Here is a 9821-nt window from a genome sequence, read left to right on the forward strand (position 1 = left end):
CCTGGTACACGTCATCAATTTGGACAAGTTTGGATGAGACAGTATTAGTAATTGTGCGCACAGCTCATTGGCACTTTGTTTTCTTTCTTTTGAGGTGGCAATTGACCATCCAAAGCTATTTTCCTCCTTTTCAAAAGCTTTTGTTCGTTGCCGAGAATGCAAGCGAGAGGCTGTGGGGGTAGCTGTTGGATGTTTGTGCACATGTCCCCTTTGAAAACTCTCTTACGTTTCACATGACTGCCACATGCAAACAGTCAATAAATAAAGCCCAACAAATAAATGTATTTATGTATTCAGGACTTGTGGCAAAAAGCTATTGCTAGTTTTGCTGTTTCAAATATATTTATAGTGCTTATCGACATTGTCCGTGCACTCCCACTATAACTTACACGTGTTTTTGTGGAATATGAATGAAACATCAATATTCCACCTGTTCTTATTTATCCATTAGGGGGTGGCCATTTTGTGATTTGCTGTCATCTTAAAATGATATCACAGTGCTTCACGATTGGTGATAAGCAATTACGGGGCCAAAGCCAGACAATTGGTGAGCCAAATACGGAGAGTAAGATATACTTCTCACACGTACAATCATCAAGGCAAAGAATATGACATCGAACAAGAGAGAACATGAGAAGATGCTGAGAAGACGCTAATGTTGATTGCTAATGTGAAACGCTAAGTCGGAAAACATCAGACTAAGTGCTTAAGTCAAACGTTGACTTTTCACTGAAGTTTAACAGTGTTGGGTCAAAGAGCAACCAGCTGTGAATATAAAACGAGTATGAGAAACAAACAATCACTATTCCAGAACGAAAATAAGGTAACAGCTACATAGTTAGCAGTGACTGATGTTGGTGGGAACCCTCATTTTTTTTCTGGCGGCGACGACGACAGCCAGTTGGAATCGAGAGCATAATTATTACGTCACATCCAGACGCAGCAGAAACATCCACAAAACAGGGTGTTGTATTCCTTTCCGTCACATGGACGGAAATCCCATTTTCCTATATTGTTTTTATTTGATCAATCATCACAGTGTGTGTTGTTTTTTTTCATCATTTGTTGTTGTTTTTTGCTTTCGTGTGATGTAGTATCAATATGTATTGTATTGTGTTGTATTGTACGTTCTTGATGACAATTGGCTGCCACCTCCGCCACCAAAGTAGGTCGACCTGAAATAATGCCAGAATGACCGACGTGCCCCCACTAATGAGCACGCACTCAAAAACTCAAAATGAATATTTTGCATCTCACAGAAGTCCGAGCAAAAAGCTCAAGGTACAAAAATATATGAAATATTTGAGCGATGAATGATATTTGCATTTACGTCAACTATTTAGCATCAAAGATGATTGAGTATTGATATGACACGATAATGATTGTCAAAATGACTTGTACCATTCTTCAATTGGTTCAACTTCCATTTCATTTCACTACGTCACTGGTGGCAAAACTACAGCCGAAGAACAAATGCCGTTTGCTTAAAAATGTGTTTTTACATGCACAATTACATTTCCTGTAACTGCATATGCGTTTTTTTGAAATATGGGGGAAAAAGGAACTGCCTTTCTTACACAGCATCTGAAGTCTGTTTTTTTAACAGTCCAAATGTTGAATACGTTCATGATGAAAACTGCTTATTTGCTTGATTTGAAAGATTGTCAAATGGATTCATTGAGTTTTTTTTTATCCGAAACTCAAGTAACACAAACAAATATGACACTCCGAACACAATTTCATCACTTTAACCCTTTCATGTACCCACAATGACAACCTGTAACTTGTGGACTGAAGTAGCAGCTGTCCCTGAAAGGGTTAATTCACATAGGTTCATGCACGTAGTCTGCAAACGTATGCTTTCTATATGGAATGTCCTCATATTTTGTTAGTGCAGTGCTAAAATTGTTCAAACACTATGCTTATATAATGCTAATATTGCCGTAGCATTATTTTAAATGGATTATCCTATGCATATTTTTATTTTATTTTGTTATGCTTAGAATATCTTGTTTTCTATCCTTTCACTCCCACCCCAACCCCATCCCTCTTCAATTGCTGCTGTGGACTGCAAATTTCCCCATTGCGGGACGAATAAAGGTATTCTGATTCTGATTCTGATTCTGATTCTATGGTGCACACATAATACTAATGTTGCAGGAGTTTGGTGCAAACATTTTAATTATTAGTTTTATTGTTGTTCTAATGTTATCTGACCAATGTGTTACCATAGTGACAATTTATTGCTAAATTATAGCTGTCAATATAATATGCTAATTTTATCTTTCGTGTCATCGTGATTGTATTATAGCTAGCTAGCTATTTGAGTCAGGAACCATATAGCTATCTAGTTAGCTAGCTATTTAGCATTCTATTAGCTAGCTAGCTAGCTTTCTACCTTTTTGAGTTATTTTGGGTAGAGTGAACGCCGGCGCGTACGGCTGCCGCTGCACACCCACAGAAAAACTTACTCTTATGTACTGATTTAGGGGTATGCAGCTGAGCTGAATCATTTGCACGGGCAAAATACTGCTGTTAAAACAAGAAGTATGAACGTAGTATGTGTCTTTAAGCCAGATCGGAGTCCTTAGAGATAAGATGACAGCTTATTTGTCTCGCACCGTTAACTGAGAGCCTTGTAGTAGGGACAGAGGATGGGTTGGGGGGGAGGGGGTGTAGAAGTGAGGTGCACAATGCTTTCTCCCCTCCTTATATCGATAGATGGCTTCAAGCACTGGCATCACTTTAACACACAAAGTCCTGAAGCTACTTTTACAGCCAAACTGGGGACCAGGGCCCAAATTTCCCCATTTCATTTATTAGGAAATAGGTCTTTCTTAACTTTTGATCTCATGCTTATACTAAGAAATAAATGTCTCATGTCTTATACGATTAAAAGTTCTGAATGTTTTTCATTTGTGCTCACCCCATAGAAAAATATAGATTTCATTTAAAGGACAACCGACGTCTTCGGACAAATTGTGTCCATAATTTGTAAAATGGCTTCAAATGACTTCTACTGAGTGTATTTTACAAAGATTCCACCGCATATAGCTATCTTTTACCTTTTAAGACTCATGCTGAATATTCCGGAAGTCTTGTTTTTGAGTTGGTGACGAGTCTGTACGTGACGTCACTGTAGGAACGCCCCTGACCGAAAAAAAAAGGACACATTGTAGCAGTCCTTCCATCACGTCAATGCTTGTTTGGTCTGAAAACCTCATGTTGCAGCCAGAAGAGGGCGTCCAAGCTCCATGTAAGGAATTTATCAGCCTGTGGAAACGGGCTGATTCATTCCTCACAGGAGCTTGGTTTTGTACCTCTTTTTGGGGAGACATTTCTCCCCAATGTTGCCTCAAAATGGCACGGAATAAATTCGTTAATCGATTGCAAACATGTATGCTTTCCTCTTCAGAACTATTTGAATCATATTCGTAACTGGATGTGTAACAAGAAAGCATCTTCTCCGAATCTGAAGCCAATGTTTTGATTCTCCAGCAATGCAAGACGTCTTGGCGTGACGTCACGAACTGGGGGCGGGACTTTCTGAAAATGCCCAATTCGCAGCTCATTTTTTTGCAGATTTTGGACACTTGAAGTCATTTTTAGTGGTGTTTTGCATCTGAATCATACTGCGTGTTTTGGGTATTTTAGATGCTGTAAACGTTTTTTTCTGATGTCAGTTAGGAAACGAAAAAGTGACGTCGGTTGTCCTTTAAGAATATATAGTGCAAGTTTCTGTCAATTTTGCTTTTTTGTGTGCATGCCAACTCCAATCTATTTGATGACATGTGAGTCGGGGGGAGGAAGGGCATTTCTAATTTGGGACTTCAGCTGAAAAAGTTTGTCGCTGGTGGAGATTTTGGAGGGGCGGGCGGGTGAGGGGCAGCCGAGACATCAGTGGGCCACACATGGCTGTAATTTAATGGGGAATTGCCTAGCGGTTCCTGCGCAGAGGTAAACACGCCAATAGTCAGGCTTTTGTTATTGCAGGACTATGACAACTGCCTCCATCAATAAACAATAGAGTGTTGTGTTGTGGGCTAGCGGCACAAAGAGTCAGTGTATGAAGAGAAGTCACCTGTGTCCGCCTCTCGCTTTCACTCATGGTCACACTCACATTCGACATTGTTTCAAAATTCAACAACCGCCTCCAATCCGCCGCTTTTAATGAGCACTATTCCAGTCGTTTATGTGGCTGTTGAGCGCAGCATTATCATTCCTAAGATACCATGGCAAAAAATATGGCCCTGATTGCTGGGAAGTAGTATAAGGGCGCGGGACGGGGGTGCAATGAGGTCACGACGAACAAATGCTTGCGTTGCAAAATTAACAGTAAGAAAAATGACAACGCGCAGTTCTCTCCGACGAAATGCGAGGAAACTTTTTGGATGTAACTTTTTTTTTGTGCTGATACAGACTCTGCAACACTTTTCCTCTCACGTTTTCACAATCATATATTACTGCAAATACAATTCATTCAATAGCAAGATATTTGGGAACATTGAAAAATTACAGGTTCGTTTCAGAAACAGGTGAATTTTCTTTCTGAAACGCCATCGCTACAAATGACAATACAGAGTAAAAAACATATCGCGCAAGGTTGTATTGGACATATTTCACAACAAAAAAATCTTAAAACTGGGTAAATGCATTCAGGGACACAAATCTGAACCACTTCATTGATTCTTAAAAGTGACTCTGGACCAGGGTGATCTCTAACAGTTATGTCTTGCTAATGTACATTCCCAGACACGTTGCCACCAGATTCAAAGATTGCAAAGGCCAGAATTGAGATTCGAAGCCTGAAGCTCACAACGACTGTATGAGGCAGACATGCTAAACACTACAGCACTGTGCGGACCAACTAAAGTCACAGTCGTGTTTATTATCCAACATTTTTGTCACACAACAAACGTGCGTTAAAAAAAAAAAAAAAGATTTTAACTCCCCCCCCCCCCCCACCCTCAAAAGTGGTGTCAGAACAGGAGTAGAGGTGAAAGCGGCTGAAGTGGAGGCCTTCTAAAACAAAAGAGATAGAAAGAAGTGGGTAGTCCCCATCAAACTGTGAGTCAACAGGGGGGCAATCCCTCCATCCAGAGCTGCAATCTGCTGCTGGGGTCATAAACATTTACAGGGTGGGAAATGCTGGGGAGACAACACAGCTCTCTCCTCCTGCTTTGTAATTAGTTCACCAGAATGCACAATGGATGCTGTTCAATGAGTTCATTTCAACTCAAACCTCCAAAAAGGCAAACTGGACACTCGGTGTATTTTGAAGTGGACTCCCCCAAATTTGTGATTCGCCATTTGCAAATTCAGGATAAAAAAAGGAGGGGCAGGGGGGTTCCACTGGGGTGGGGGTCATTTATCCCCGCCCATTCAAGATTGTTTTAGGGGAGGCTGAGAAAAAAGCAATTTAAAAAATAAATAGTTTTGAATGCATTAATAGTCACCAATTAAACATCTATTGTTGCTCTTCGCAGACCCGCTCCTCAGAGAGCTAGTGGGACCCCGGTCCGCTGGACAGACAACTTCCAACTTAGTCCACTGCAAAATATTGAAGAATCAAAAATGTGCCTGAAATTAACAGCAACAAAACATCATGACAATGTGGTAGCTAGTATACAGGTGACCATTAGGGGGGGGGGGGGGATAGAAAAAAAATCTCATTTAAAATGAAAAAAGGAAGTGCCATTTGAGGAAACCTTGTCCTAATTATAATAATTCAGGAAAATGCAATCAAATGACGGCAGCCGATAGTAAGTGAGGATGCATGCATGGCAAACAGATGATTTCATCGGTGAGCATGAGCAAAATGCTCAGCTGGAGTGTGTCGGGGGTGAACCTGCTCGCCATACAAAAGCAAGACAAAGCAACAAAAAGCACTTGGCTCTCAATGTGCTTCAAAAAAGACACCTGGTGGGTTTTCAGCCCCTTCAGTGCTTTACAGCAGCCGCCATTGAAAGCAACACTTAATCCCCCTCCCAAACTCCCCCAACTGTAGCTTCCATCATTCAAAACTTGCTGCACGACATTGTCAAAATGTGCATCACCATGTTTGGGCAACAAAAGTGACCAGAAGAATGTTTGTTTGTTTTTTTTTTGGGGGGGGGGTCTTTTTTCCACTCAAGTGTTCAGATTCACCGTGATCCGGAATGGTTCAGACACAAGGATAAAGTGAGTGTATTGCTGTTATCATGGCAACCACTGAAATGGCTTCAGAGCAGAACAATAGTTAGGACTGAGGGGGGAAAAAAACCCCAAATAACCACATCTGCTCACTCTCCCCCAAATTTGACTTATAGGGATGTTCTAGCAATGACTTTTCCTGTCCCGCACCCTCTTCTGAAGAGCTGACGTGTTGGTAGAAAGGCAAATCATTTTGCTTCCATCTGGTTGAAAACTGACATTGAAATGTTCAAAATGTGCCAGGGGAAAAAGTGACAGAATTTTCTGCCAAATTAAGACAATACCGATTTTGTTTAATTCTGCAACAATCAGTTGAGATCTTGTTTAAGAGCAAGATATCATGATGTGCAAATGCGTGGATGTTGACCTGTAAATCTGGAGGGTCTTGAAAGTCGTTTTAAGTTGCAATATCACTAATCACCACCAGATGACAGACACATCTTTGTTATGGTGACACTGCGACTTAGACCTTAGGCTTTCACCTGAGTAGGCCTAATATTTTTTCTGAGAATTAAGAGTTAAATGCAGGATATAGTGCCTCAATAATATTACAATTTAGCTTGACTTAATTTGCCCCCAGGCCCTTTGTAACATTGTTGAAAATGTGTGTTCAAAAGTTTCCAGAACTTGCAGTAGACTATGATAGAGTCAAAAGATGTGTTCACATTACTTAAAAAAAGTCATTGTAGTTAGGCTGCTAGATTTAGAAAACCAGAAGTGTGTGTGTTTTTTTTAGACTGGTACAAGACACAAAACATATCACTCAAGGGGCTGACAACATCAAGCCTTTATCTTACTGTAAATAAGGCCGTGGGAAATATCTTTTACACAAGTACAGTAATCATGTATTTATACTTGATTACTGCCCAACACTGTCAAGTCAAAAAGGACAATATGTCTCCTTTATGTTAGAATGTGGTTATTGAAGCTGGGGAGGGGGGGGGGGGGGGGGTTAATGGCGAGTCTTTCCACCTGAACTAAGTGGTGTGATAAAGAACAAGTCTTTGTCCTTCCGCTTGTGCCAAAACCTGCGTGACTTGTTTGAATGGCTGATCAATAACCTTCTTCGCCGTCAGCTATGAGGCGCAAACACGGAGCATTCACAAGCACGCGGGCCACTTACTTGACAAGAGCAAGGGGCATTCTCTCCCCACCCGCCATTCCCAATATTGATGAAACAAATCATTTTACAAATGCCCGGCGGGGGGTCCGTCATGGCCGCCGGGCAGGGGGGAAACACTTGATTCATGGTTGCACCCCACCACTCGGACTCGTCCAAGCATACTGACAGTCTGCCATCCCGTCCATGGTGGCCTTTGCGCTTGCCACTTTAGCAGATTTGGGACGCACACGCTAATAAAGTGAAGGGTCCTTAACATCATCATCATCTGGGAAGGCTTACCAAGTACTCAAGCGCTAACAACAATTTTGCAAATCAACGCAGCCACATACCAGAAAAGAACCATACAGTGAAACCTCGGTTTACGAACCCTTTGGTTTACAAACTTTTCGGCTTACGAACGTTACATTGCTGAAAATTTTACCTTGCCATACAAACTGTTTTTTGGGATACACACGGAGCTGCCACAAAGAGTGATGTGTTATTCGTAAACGAGCCCGCTCTGCGAACAAGAAAATGGTGGCCACTGTTGTTATCCTCTATTCCCCGCCCCCAGTCTTCGGTTAAAGCCAGGTGATTGGTCAAGAACCCTGCAGTGTGGGGTGGGGGAGTTAAACATTAACCTTCATGGAAATCATAAGAAGTGGTGCGAGGGCAGCGAAGCAAGGTTTGCCATCTTGTGGTAAATATTGTGATGTTCCAAACCAAACCACATCGAGGGGACTGATTGTGTCAGCCTGTGAAAGCAAAGTTGACAAGTCCAAGTGTCATGGATGTCCAGTTACATACGTTTGCGTTGTGTGTAAATAGTTTACGTGGAATATTGTTGCTGTCCAGTGTTATTCCTTACAGTGTGTGGGTTTGTAGTTTGGGAGTTTGGTCATGTGTCATGTTTGAAGCATTCAAGCAATGGAAGCCTGAGCACATCTGGAAGCCTGAGTCGCAGTTTAAAAATAAAGGGTAGCCAATCCGATTGATCGATCATTTGTCGGGTTGGAAAATATTCACATCCATCCACTACCTCACTCAAGTTCTATTTTTTTTCCCAGAAGGCTTGGACAAAAAGGGCATGGTGGATGGGCTCAATGGGAACTGGTCAAAAGAATACATGGATAATGGCTGCAGCAGCTGTGTTTGTGTATTGGGGGTCACCTATTAAAAAAAAAACTGGTTGAAGTTTATCACCTTCAGTAAGTTTACCAAGTGATGCTGTGCTGCGACAAGCAGGACCCTCAACAGGTCACTCGAAACTCACTCTCGGCGAGCAGGCCATTTCTCATAAAGATGCCAATGCAGCGAGTTACGACGACGCAGCGACACGCGACTCTTTGCCCCGCTTTCCCAAATGCTCCCTTGCGCTCGCCAGAATAGAAAAGAAATCATTTGTTGCTTTGTTTTTGGAGTGTGGAATCTGCATGTTGTGCCTCGGTGGGATGTCTCCGGGTACTCCGGTTCACTCCCACATTCCAAAAGCGTGCACGGCGGGTTCATGGAACAATCTAAGTTGTCCACAGGTGTGATTGTGAGCCTTAATGGGTATGTCTATTTGTGTCCCGCGATTGGCTGGCAAACAGTTCTATCCCGCCTACTGCCTGAAGACAGCTGAGATAGGCTCATAATAATTTCAGCCAAAGTCACTGAGAATGTAGCGAAACACTCACCTGACTTATGAGCGGGTTGGCAGGCACAGGTGTGGTGTGGACGCTTGGTCGTCTTGAAATATGAAATGTCTGTTTCGGGTGCTGTCTGCCTTTTATCCAAAGTTAGCTGCCTCGGCTTGAAAATGAATGATTGGTTAGTTCAACAACAGGTGATTTTTTTTTTCCTGATACATCATCGTGATCATTTACTTTTGCTCAAATCTTTATTGCACACATTTTTATTGTTCAAACGTGCCGAGCGTCTTCATATGAACAAGGATAAATTCATTTTCAAATACATGAATGTTGTTTCTTGCCACATTAATTATTGTTACGCAACATTATGTTAACCGCTTTCAATTAATATTTGTGGAAGCGAGAGGAGGGTTGAAAATAATCACTATCAACACAAATAAGATAGTCGGTGTTTATTTCTTAATCTGTATTTCTGTTTTGGTTATTGGTTTTGATCTGTAACTCAATATGCGTTGCAGGGTTTGTAGTTGCGTGACCAACCTACTCCTGGACACGGGCTTGGAAGTATGAGAGCTTGCTCCCTTACCTTCTGCAAACAATGACATAAATAAATATACTACTCACTCTTGCCTCGCGCAGATTTTTCTCATAAAGAAAAAAAAAACCTTTGATAGTCCAGCCATCTGGCCCCATCGCAAAAAAAGCTCCTCATAAAAAGAGGCCCAAATAAGGTCAAGGGTCATTCCCGCCTTAGGTCAGGGGCCTTGGAAGGTTGTTCTAGCGGACTTTACAAAAGTCGTGGGCTCAGATCCTTTTTGACAAATTAAAGCACGTGCTTGTCTTTTAACAAGTACTTCCTGACAGTTTGGAAATTGGTTGAGAGGGAGGGCAGA

This window comes from Hippocampus bargibanti, linkage group LG01, assembly GCF_051943395.1.
Source record: "Hippocampus bargibanti isolate YZ-2025 linkage group LG01, ASM5194339v1, whole genome shotgun sequence".
In the NCBI taxonomy this organism is placed as follows: Eukaryota; Metazoa; Chordata; class Actinopteri; order Syngnathiformes; family Syngnathidae; genus Hippocampus; species Hippocampus bargibanti.